The sequence below is a fragment of the Apostichopus japonicus genome, chromosome 17 (assembly GCF_037975245.1).
Source record: "Apostichopus japonicus isolate 1M-3 chromosome 17, ASM3797524v1, whole genome shotgun sequence".
Classification (NCBI taxonomy): Eukaryota; Metazoa; Echinodermata; class Holothuroidea; order Aspidochirotida; family Stichopodidae; genus Apostichopus; species Apostichopus japonicus.
The window spans coordinates 17,252,705-17,262,444 of NC_092577.1; the positions used below are offsets into that span (position 1 = coordinate 17,252,705).

The 9,740-nt window shown below is 39.9% G+C and overlaps 13 non-coding genes and 18 pseudogenes across 13 annotated transcripts; all 31 read left to right on the top strand.

Moving 5' to 3' along the window:
• Positions 1-214: 214 nt before the first annotated feature.
• LOC139955275 (5S ribosomal RNA) lies at positions 215-333 on the top strand. Its single transcript, XR_011788520.1, has one exon. It is a non-coding gene; the product is annotated as a 5S ribosomal RNA (ribosomal RNA).
• A 77-nt stretch (positions 334-410) lies between these two features.
• LOC139955656 (5S ribosomal RNA) lies at positions 411-529 on the top strand. The gene has a single exon (XR_011788889.1). It is a non-coding gene; the product is annotated as a 5S ribosomal RNA (ribosomal RNA).
• A 283-nt stretch (positions 530-812) lies between these two features.
• On the top strand, positions 813-933 carry LOC139957148 (5S ribosomal RNA; annotated as a pseudogene).
• A 76-nt stretch (positions 934-1,009) lies between these two features.
• Positions 1,010-1,128, top strand: LOC139955276 (5S ribosomal RNA). The gene has a single exon (XR_011788521.1). It is a non-coding gene; the product is annotated as a 5S ribosomal RNA (ribosomal RNA).
• A 68-nt stretch (positions 1,129-1,196) lies between these two features.
• LOC139957265 (5S ribosomal RNA) lies at positions 1,197-1,317 on the top strand (annotated as a pseudogene).
• Positions 1,318-1,598: 281 nt separating this feature from the next.
• Positions 1,599-1,717, top strand: LOC139955657 (5S ribosomal RNA). The gene has a single exon (XR_011788890.1). It is a non-coding gene; the product is annotated as a 5S ribosomal RNA (ribosomal RNA).
• Positions 1,718-1,998: 281 nt separating this feature from the next.
• On the top strand, positions 1,999-2,119 carry LOC139957417 (5S ribosomal RNA; annotated as a pseudogene).
• A 283-nt stretch (positions 2,120-2,402) lies between these two features.
• On the top strand, positions 2,403-2,523 carry LOC139957149 (5S ribosomal RNA; annotated as a pseudogene).
• A 76-nt stretch (positions 2,524-2,599) lies between these two features.
• LOC139955277 (5S ribosomal RNA) lies at positions 2,600-2,718 on the top strand. The gene has a single exon (XR_011788522.1). It is a non-coding gene; the product is annotated as a 5S ribosomal RNA (ribosomal RNA).
• Positions 2,719-2,786: 68 nt separating this feature from the next.
• Positions 2,787-2,907, top strand: LOC139957266 (5S ribosomal RNA; annotated as a pseudogene).
• Positions 2,908-3,188: 281 nt separating this feature from the next.
• On the top strand, positions 3,189-3,307 carry LOC139955658 (5S ribosomal RNA). The gene has a single exon (XR_011788891.1). It is a non-coding gene; the product is annotated as a 5S ribosomal RNA (ribosomal RNA).
• A 283-nt stretch (positions 3,308-3,590) lies between these two features.
• LOC139957150 (5S ribosomal RNA) lies at positions 3,591-3,711 on the top strand (annotated as a pseudogene).
• Positions 3,712-3,787: 76 nt separating this feature from the next.
• Positions 3,788-3,906, top strand: LOC139955278 (5S ribosomal RNA). Its single transcript, XR_011788523.1, has one exon. It is a non-coding gene; the product is annotated as a 5S ribosomal RNA (ribosomal RNA).
• Positions 3,907-3,974: 68 nt separating this feature from the next.
• On the top strand, positions 3,975-4,095 carry LOC139957267 (5S ribosomal RNA; annotated as a pseudogene).
• A 281-nt stretch (positions 4,096-4,376) lies between these two features.
• On the top strand, positions 4,377-4,495 carry LOC139955659 (5S ribosomal RNA). The gene has a single exon (XR_011788892.1). It is a non-coding gene; the product is annotated as a 5S ribosomal RNA (ribosomal RNA).
• Positions 4,496-4,776: 281 nt separating this feature from the next.
• Positions 4,777-4,897, top strand: LOC139957418 (5S ribosomal RNA; annotated as a pseudogene).
• A 281-nt stretch (positions 4,898-5,178) lies between these two features.
• On the top strand, positions 5,179-5,299 carry LOC139957268 (5S ribosomal RNA; annotated as a pseudogene).
• A 281-nt stretch (positions 5,300-5,580) lies between these two features.
• Positions 5,581-5,698, top strand: LOC139956842 (5S ribosomal RNA; annotated as a pseudogene).
• A 77-nt stretch (positions 5,699-5,775) lies between these two features.
• On the top strand, positions 5,776-5,896 carry LOC139957151 (5S ribosomal RNA; annotated as a pseudogene).
• Positions 5,897-6,177: 281 nt separating this feature from the next.
• On the top strand, positions 6,178-6,296 carry LOC139955660 (5S ribosomal RNA). Its single transcript, XR_011788893.1, has one exon. It is a non-coding gene; the product is annotated as a 5S ribosomal RNA (ribosomal RNA).
• Positions 6,297-6,577: 281 nt separating this feature from the next.
• LOC139957419 (5S ribosomal RNA) lies at positions 6,578-6,698 on the top strand (annotated as a pseudogene).
• A 283-nt stretch (positions 6,699-6,981) lies between these two features.
• On the top strand, positions 6,982-7,102 carry LOC139957152 (5S ribosomal RNA; annotated as a pseudogene).
• A 76-nt stretch (positions 7,103-7,178) lies between these two features.
• LOC139955280 (5S ribosomal RNA) lies at positions 7,179-7,297 on the top strand. Its single transcript, XR_011788525.1, has one exon. It is a non-coding gene; the product is annotated as a 5S ribosomal RNA (ribosomal RNA).
• A 68-nt stretch (positions 7,298-7,365) lies between these two features.
• Positions 7,366-7,487, top strand: LOC139957441 (5S ribosomal RNA; annotated as a pseudogene).
• Positions 7,488-7,768: 281 nt separating this feature from the next.
• Positions 7,769-7,887, top strand: LOC139955662 (5S ribosomal RNA). The gene has a single exon (XR_011788895.1). It is a non-coding gene; the product is annotated as a 5S ribosomal RNA (ribosomal RNA).
• Positions 7,888-8,168: 281 nt separating this feature from the next.
• LOC139956240 (5S ribosomal RNA) lies at positions 8,169-8,287 on the top strand (annotated as a pseudogene).
• A 77-nt stretch (positions 8,288-8,364) lies between these two features.
• On the top strand, positions 8,365-8,483 carry LOC139955663 (5S ribosomal RNA). Its single transcript, XR_011788896.1, has one exon. It is a non-coding gene; the product is annotated as a 5S ribosomal RNA (ribosomal RNA).
• Positions 8,484-8,766: 283 nt separating this feature from the next.
• On the top strand, positions 8,767-8,887 carry LOC139957154 (5S ribosomal RNA; annotated as a pseudogene).
• Positions 8,888-8,963: 76 nt separating this feature from the next.
• LOC139957271 (5S ribosomal RNA) lies at positions 8,964-9,084 on the top strand (annotated as a pseudogene).
• A 76-nt stretch (positions 9,085-9,160) lies between these two features.
• On the top strand, positions 9,161-9,279 carry LOC139955281 (5S ribosomal RNA). The gene has a single exon (XR_011788526.1). It is a non-coding gene; the product is annotated as a 5S ribosomal RNA (ribosomal RNA).
• A 68-nt stretch (positions 9,280-9,347) lies between these two features.
• Positions 9,348-9,468, top strand: LOC139957272 (5S ribosomal RNA; annotated as a pseudogene).
• Positions 9,469-9,740: the final 272 nt, after the last annotated feature.

Below are 9,740 nucleotides of genomic sequence, written 5' to 3' on the forward strand. Positions count from 1 at the left end.
TTCCACAAGGAAAGTGTCTTGCCACGAGGAAAGCGATTTGAAAATCGAATATATTAATAAATACCTCGTTTGTTTTTATATATTAGAATTTTCTAGATATATATGTAAAATATAGATTAACATAATATATATTAAATCCATTCATGTATAATATATATTAAATCCACTGATCATAACCTACCAGACAACTAGCCTACATTTCGCCTCTTGGAATGTCTACGGCCACATCACGTTGACTATACCGGTTCTCGTCCGATCACCGAAGTCAAGCAACGTAGAGCGCAGTCAGTACTTGGATGGGTGACCGCCTGGGAATACTGGGTGCCGTAGGCTTTTATTTTTTATAATTGATAACACTATGTTGCCACGACGATGAGAAATTGAAATGGCCTACATTGACCTCTTGTTATGTCTACGGCCATATCACGTTGACTATACCGGTTCTCGTCCGATCACCGAAGTCAAGCAACGTAGAGCGCAGTCAGTACTTGGATGGGTGACCGCCTGGGAATACTGGGTGCCGCAGGCTTTTATTTTCATAATTGATAACACTATGTTGCCACGACGATGAGAAATTGAAATGGCCTTCATTGTCTTTCCACAAGGAAAGTGTCTTGCCACGAGGAAAGCGATTTGAAAATCGAATATATTAATAAATACCTCGTTTGTTTTTATATATTAGAATTTTCTAGATATATATGTCAAATATAGATTAACATAATATATATTAAATCCATTCATGTATAATATATATATTAAATCCACTGATCATAACCTACCAGACAAGTAGCCTACATTTCACCTCTTGGAATGTCTACGGCCATATCACGTTGACTATACCGGTTCTCGTCCGATCACCGAAGTCAAGCAACGTAGAGCGCAGTCAGTACTTGGATGGGTGACCGCCTGGGGGAATACTGGGTGCCGCAGGCTTTTATTTTCATAATTGATAACACTATGTTGCCACGACGATGAGAAATTGAAATGGCCTACATTGACCTCTTGTTATGTCTACGGCCACATCACGTTGACTATACCGGTTCTCGTCCGATCACCGAAGTCAAGCAACGTAGAGCGCAGTCAGTACTTGGATGGGTGACCGCCTGGGAATACTGGGTGCCGTAGGCTTTTATTTTCATAATTGATAACACGACGATGATGAGAAATTGAAATGGCCTTCATTGACCGGTTTTTATGTCTACGGCCACATCACGTTGACTATACCGGTTCTCGTCCGATCACCGAAGTCAAGCAACGTAGAGCGCAGTCAGTACTTGGATGGGTGACCGCCTGGGGGAATACTGGGTGCCGCAGGCTTTTATTTTCATAATTGATAACACTATGTTGCCACGACGATGACAAATTGAAATGGCCTTCATCGTCTTTCCACAAGGAAAGTGTCTTGCCACGAGGAAAGCGATTTGAAAATCGAATATATTAATAAATAACTCGTTTGTTTTTATATATTAGAATTGTCTACATATATATGTAAAATATAGATTAACATAATATATATTAAATCCATTCATGTATAATATATATTAAATCCACTGATCATAACCTACCAGACAACTAGCCTACATTTCGCCTCTTGGAATGTCTACGGCCATATCACGTTGACTATACCGGTTCTCGTCCGATCACCGAAGTCAAGCAACGTAGAGCGCAGTCAGTACTTGGATGGGTGACCGCCTGGGAATACTGGGTGCCGCAGGCTTTTATTTTCATAATTGATAACACTATGTTGCCACGACGATGACAAATTGAAATGGCCTTCAATGTCTTTCCACAAGGAAAGTGTCTTGCCACGAGGAAAGCGATTTGAAAATCGAATATATTAATAAATACCTCGTTTGTTTTTATATATTAGAATTTTCTAGATATATATGTAAAATATAGATTAACATAATATATATTAAATCCATTCATGTATAATATATATTAAATCCACTGATCATAACCTACCAGACAACTAGCCTACATTTCGCCTCTTGGAATGTCTACGGCCACATCACGATGACTATACCGGTTCTCGTCCGATCACCGAAGTCAAGCAACGTAGAGCGCAGTCAGTACTTGGATGGGTGACCGCCTGGGGGAATACTGGGTGCCGCAGGCTTTTATTTTCATAATTGATAACACTATGTTGCCACGACGATGAGAAATTGAAATGGCCTTCATTGTCTTTCCACAAGGAAAGTGTCTTGCCACGAGGAAAGCGATTTGAAAATCGAATATATTAATAAATACCTCGTTTGTTTTTATATATTAGAATTTTCTAGATATATATGTCAAATATAGATTAACATAATATATATTAAATCCATTCATGTATAATATATATATTAAATCCACTGATCATAACCTACCAGACAAGTAGCCTACATTTCACCTCTTGGAATGTCTACGGCCATATCACGTTGACTATACCGGTTCTCGTCCGATCACCGAAGTCAAGCAACGTAGAGCGCAGTCAGTACTTGGATGGGTGACCGCCTGGGGGAATACTGGGTGCCGCAGGCTTTTATTTTCATAATTGATAACACTATGTTGCCACGACGATGAGAAATTGAAATGGCCTACATTGACCTCTTGTTATGTCTACGGCCACATCACGTTGACTATACCGGTTCTCGTCCGATCACCGAAGTCAAGCAACGTAGAGCGCAGTCAGTACTTGGATGGGTGACCGCCTGGGAATACTGGGTGCCGTAGGCTTTTATTTTCATAATTGATAACACGACGATGATGAGAAATTGAAATGGCCTTCATTGACCGGTTTTTATGTCTACGGCCACATCACGTTGACTATACCGGTTCTCGTCCGATCACCGAAGTCAAGCAACGTAGAGCGCAGTCAGTACTTGGATGGGTGACCGCCTGGGGGAATACTGGGTGCCGCAGGCTTTTATTTTCATAATTGATAACACTATGTTGCCACGACGATGACAAATTGAAATGGCCTTCATCGTCTTTCCACAAGGAAAGTGTCTTGCCACGAGGAAAGCGATTTGAAAATCGAATATATTAATAAATAACTCGTTTGTTTTTATATATTAGAATTGTCTACATATATATGTAAAATATAGATTAACATAATATATATTAAATCCATTCATGTATAATATATATTAAATCCACTGATCATAACCTACCAGACAACTAGCCTACATTTCGCCTCTTGGAATGTCTACGGCCATATCACGTTGACTATACCGGTTCTCGTCCGATCACCGAAGTCAAGCAACGTAGAGCGCAGTCAGTACTTGGATGGGTGACCGCCTGGGAATACTGGGTGCCGCAGGCTTTTATTTTCATAATTGATAACACTATGTTGCCACGACGATGAGAAATTGAAATGGCCTTCATTGTCTTTCCACAAGGAAAGTGTCTTGCCACGAGGAAAGCGATTTGAAAATCGAATATATTAATAAATACCTCGTTTGTTTTTATATATTAGAATTTTCTAGATATATATGTCAAATATAGATTAACATAATATATATTAAATCCATTCATGTATAATATATATATTAAATCCACTGATCATAACCTACCAGACAAGTAGCCTACATTTCACCTCTTGGAATGTCTACGGCCATATCACGTTGACTATACCGGTTCTCGTCCGATCACCGAAGTCAAGCAACGTAGAGCGCAGTCAGTACTTGGATGGGTGACCGCCTGGGGGAATACTGGGTGCCGCAGGCTTTTATTTTCATAATTGATAACACTATGTTGCCACGACGATGAGAAATTGAAATGGCCTACATTGACCTCTTGTTATGTCTACGGCCACATCACGTTGACTATACCGGTTCTCGTCCGATCACCGAAGTCAAGCAACGTAGAGCGCAGTCAGTACTTGGATGGGTGACCGCCTGGGAATACTGGGTGCCGTAGGCTTTTATTTTCATAATTGATAACACGACGATGATGAGAAATTGAAATGGCCTTCATTGACCGGTTTTTATGTCTACGGCCACATCACGTTGACTATACCGGTTCTCGTCCGATCACCGAAGTCAAGCAACGTAGAGCGCAGTCAGTACTTGGATGGGTGACCGCCTGGGGGAATACTGGGTGCCGCAGGCTTTTATTTTCATAATTGATAACACTATGTTGCCACGACGATGACAAATTGAAATGGCCTTCATCGTCTTTCCACAAGGAAAGTGTCTTGCCACGAGGAAAGCGATTTGAAAATCGAATATATTAATAAATAACTCGTTTGTTTTTATATATTAGAATTGTCTACATATATATGTAAAATATAGATTAACATAATATATATTAAATCCATTCATGTATAATATATATTAAATCCACTGATCATAACCTACCAGACAACTAGCCTACATTTCGCCTCTTGGAATGTCTACGGCCATATCACGTTGACTATACCGGTTCTCGTCCGATCACCGAAGTCAAGCAACGTAGAGCGCAGTCAGTACTTGGATGGGTGACCGCCTGGGAATACTGGGTGCCGCAGGCTTTTATTTTCATAATTGATAACACTATGTTGCCACGACGATGACAAATTGAAATGGCCTTCAATGTCTTTCCACAAGGAAAGTGTCTTGCCACGAGGAAAGCGATTTGAAAATCGAATATATTAATAAATACCTCGTTTGTTTTTATATATTAGAATTTTCTAGATATATATGTAAAATATAGATTAACATAATATATATTAAATCCATTCATGTATAATATATATTAAATCCACTGATCATAACCTACCAGACAACTAGCCTACATTTCGCCTCTTGGAATGTCTACGGCCACATCACGATGACTATACCGGTTCTCGTCCGATCACCGAAGTCAAGCAACGTAGAGCGCAGTCAGTACTTGGATGGGTGACCGCCTGGGGGAATACTGGGTGCCGCAGGCTTTTATTTTCATAATTGATAACACTATGTTGCCACGACGATGACAAATTGAAATGGCCTTCAATGTCTTTCCACAAGGAAAGTGTCTTGCCACGAGGAAAGCGATTTGAAAATCGAATATATTAATAAATACCTCGTTTGTTTTTATATATTAGAATTTTCTAGATATATATGTCAAATATAGATTAACATAATATATATTAAATCCATTCATGTATAATATATATTAAATCCACTGATCATAACCTACCAGACAACTAGCCTACATTTCGCCTCTTGGAATGTCTACGGCCACATCACGTTGACTATACCGGTTCTCGTCCGATCACCGAAGTCAAGCAACGTAGAGCGCAGTCAGTACTTGGATGGGTGACCGCCTGGGGGAATACTGGGTGCCGCAGGCTTTTATTTTCATAATTGATAACACTATGTTGCCACGACGATGACAAATTGAAATGGCCTTCAATGTCTTTCCACAAGGAAAGTGTCTTGCCACGAGGAAAGCGATTTGAAAATCGAATATATTAATAAATACCTCGTTTGTTTTTATATATTAGAATTTTCTAGATATATATGTAAAATATAGATTAACATAATATATATTAAATCCATTCATGTATAATATATATTAAATCCACTGATCATAACCTACCAGACAACTAGCCTACATTTCGCCTCTTGGAATGTCTACGGCCACATCACGTTGACTATACCGGTTCTCGTCCGATCACCGAAGTCAAGCAACGTAGAGCGCAGTCAGTACTTGATGGGTGACCGCCTGGGAATACTGGGTGCCGTAGGCTTTTATTTTTTATAATTGATAACACTATGTTGCCACGACGATGAGAAATTGAAATGGCCTACATTGACCTCTTGTTATGTCTACGGCCATATCACGTTGACTATACCGGTTCTCGTCCGATCACCGAAGTCAAGCAACGTAGAGCGCAGTCAGTACTTGGATGGGTGACCGCCTGGGGGAATACTGGGTGCCGCAGGCTTTTATTTTCATAATTGATAACACTATGTTGCCACGACGATGACAAATTGAAATGGCCTTCATCGTCTTTCCACAAGGAAAGTGTCTTGCCACGAGGAAAGCGATTTGAAAATCGAATATATTAATAAATAACTCGTTTGTTTTTATATATTAGAATTGTCTACATATATATGTAAAATATAGATTAACATAATATATATTAAATCCATTCATGTATAATATATATTAAATCCACTGATCATAACCTACCAGACAACTAGCCTACATTTCGCCTCTTGGAATGTCTACGGCCATATCACGTTGACTATACCGGTTCTCGTCCGATCACCGAAGTCAAGCAACGTAGAGCGCAGTCAGTACTTGGATGGGTGACCGCCTGGGAATACTGGGTGCCGCAGGCTTTTATTTTCATAATTGATAACACTATGTTGCCACGACGATGACAAATTGAAATGGCCTTCAATGTCTTTCCACAAGGAAAGTGTCTTGCCACGAGGAAAGCGATTTGAAAATCGAATATATTAATAAATACCTCGTTTGTTTTTATATATTAGAATTTTCTAGATATATATGTAAAATATAGATTAACATAATATATATTAAATCCATTCATGTATAATATATATTAAATCCACTGATCATAACCTACCAGACAACTAGCCTACATTTCGCCTCTTGGAATGTCTACGGCCACATCACGATGACTATACCGGTTCTCGTCCGATCACCGAAGTCAAGCAACGTAGAGCGCAGTCAGTACTTGGATGGGTGACCGCCTGGGGGAATACTGGGTGCCGCAGGCTTTTATTTTCATAATTGATAACACTATGTTGCCACGACGATGAGAAATTGAAATGGCCTTCATTGTCTTTCCACAAGGAAAGTGTCTTGCCACGAGGAAAGCGATTTGAAAATCGAATATATTAATAAATACCTCGTTTGTTTTTATATATTAGAATTTTCTAGATATATATGTCAAATATAGATTAACATAATATATATTAAATCCATTCATGTATAATATATATATTAAATCCACTGATCATAACCTACCAGACAAGTAGCCTACATTTCACCTCTTGGAATGTCTACGGCCATATCACGTTGACTATACCGGTTCTCGTCCGATCACCGAAGTCAAGCAACGTAGAGCGCAGTCAGTACTTGGATGGGTGACCGCCTGGGGGAATACTGGGTGCCGCAGGCTTTTATTTTCATAATTGATAACACTATGTTGCCACGACGATGAGAAATTGAAATGGCCTACATTGACCTCTTGTTATGTCTACGGCCACATCACGTTGACTATACCGGTTCTCGTCCGATCACCGAAGTCAAGCAACGTAGAGCGCAGTCAGTACTTGGATGGGTGACCGCCTGGGAATACTGGGTGCCGTAGGCTTTTATTTTCATAATTGATAACACGACGATGATGAGAAATTGAAATGGCCTACATTGACCGGTTTTTATGTCTACGGCCACATCACGTTGACTATACCGGTTCTCGTCCGATCACCGAAGTCAAGCAACGTAGAGCGCAGTCAGTACTTGGATGGGTGACCGCCTGGGGGAATACTGGGGTGCCGCAGGCTTTTATTTTCATAATTGATAACACTATGTTGCCACGACGATGACAAATTGAAATGGCCTTCATCGTCTTTCCACAAGGAAAGTGTCTTGCCACGAGGAAAGCGATTTGAAAATCGAATATATTAATAAATAACTCGTTTGTTTTTATATATTAGAATTGTCTACATATATATGTAAAATATAGATTAACATAATATATATTAAATCCATTCATGTATAATATATATTAAATCCACTGATCATAACCTACCAGACAACTAGCCTACATTTCGCCTCTTGGAATGTCTACGGCCATATCACGTTGACTATACCGGTTCTCGTCCGATCACCGAAGTCAAGCAACGTAGAGCGCAGTCAGTACTTGGATGGGTGACCGCCTGGGAATACTGGGTGCCGCAGGCTTTTATTTTCATAATTGATAACACTATGTTGCCACGACGATGACAAATTGAAATGGCCTTCAATGTCTTTCCACAAGGAAAGTGTCTTGCCACGAGGAAAGCGATTTGAAAATCGAATATATTAATAAATACCTCGTTTGTTTTTATATATTAGAATTTTCTAGATATATATGTAAAATATAGATTAACATAATATATATTAAATCCATTCATGTATAATATATATTAAATCCACTGATCATAACCTACCAGACAACTAGCCTACATTTCGCCTCTTGGAATGTCTACGGCCACATCACGATGACTATACCGGTTCTCGTCCGATCACCGAAGTCAAGCAACGTAGAGCGCAGTCAGTACTTGGATGGGTGACCGCCTGGGAATACTGGGTGCCGTAGGCTTTTATTTTTTATAATTGATAACACTATGTTGCCACGACGATGAGAAATTGAAATGGCCTACATTGACCTCTTGTTATGTCTACGGCCATATCACGTTGACTATACCGGTTCTCGTCCGATCACCGAAGTCAAGCAACGTAGAGCGCAGTCAGTACTTGGATGGGTGACCGCCTGGGAATACTGGGTGCCGCAGGCTTTTATTTTCATAATTGATAACACTATGTTGCCACGACGATGAGAAATTGAAATGGCCTTCATTGTCTTTCCACAAGGAAAGTGTCTTGCCACGAGGAAAGCGATTTGAAAATCGAATATATTAATAAATACCTCGTTTGTTTTTATATATTAGAATTTTCTAGATATATATGTCAAATATAGATTAACATAATATATATTAAATCCATTCATGTATAATATATATATTAAATCCACTGATCATAACCTACCAGACAAGTAGCCTACATTTCACCTCTTGGAATGTCTACGGCCATATCACGTTGACTATACCGGTTCTCGTCCGATCACCGAAGTCAAGCAACGTAGAGCGCAGTCAGTACTTGGATGGGTGACCGCCTGGGGGAATACTGGGTGCCGCAGGCTTTTATTTTCATAATTGATAACACTATGTTGCCACGACGATGAGAAATTGAAATGGCCTACATTGACCTCTTGTTATGTCTACGGCCACATCACGTTGACTATACCGGTTCTCGTCCGATCACCGAAGTCAAGCAACGTAGAGCGCAGTCAGTACTTGGATGGGTGACCGCCTGGGGGAATACTGGGTGCCGCAGGCTTTTATTTTCATAATTGATAACACTATGTTGCCACGACGATGAGAAATTGAAATGGCCTACATTGACCTCTTGTTATGTCTACGGCCACATCACGTTGACTATACCGGTTCTCGTCCGATCACCGAAGTCAAGCAACGTAGAGCGCAGTCAGTACTTGGATGGGTGACCGCCTGGGAATACTGGGTGCCGTAGGCTTTTATTTTCATAATTGATAACACGACGATGATGAGAAATTGAAATGGCCTTCATTGACCGGTTTTTATGTCTACGGCCACATCACGTTGACTATACCGGTTCTCGTCCGATCACCGAAGTCAAGCAACGTAGAGCGCAGTCAGTACTTGGATGGGTGACCGCCTGGGGGAATACTGGGTGCCGCAGGCTTTTATTTTCATAATTGATAACACTATGTTGCCACGACGATGACAAATTGAAATGGCCTTCATCGTCTTTCCACAAGGAAAGTGTCTTGCCACGAGGAAAGCGATTTGAAAATCGAATATATTAATAAATAACTCGTTTGTTTTTATATATTAGAATTGTCTACATATATATGTAAAATATAGATTAACATAATATATATTAAATCCATTCATGTATAATATATATTAAATCCACTGATCATAACCTACCAGACAACTAGCCTACATTTCGCC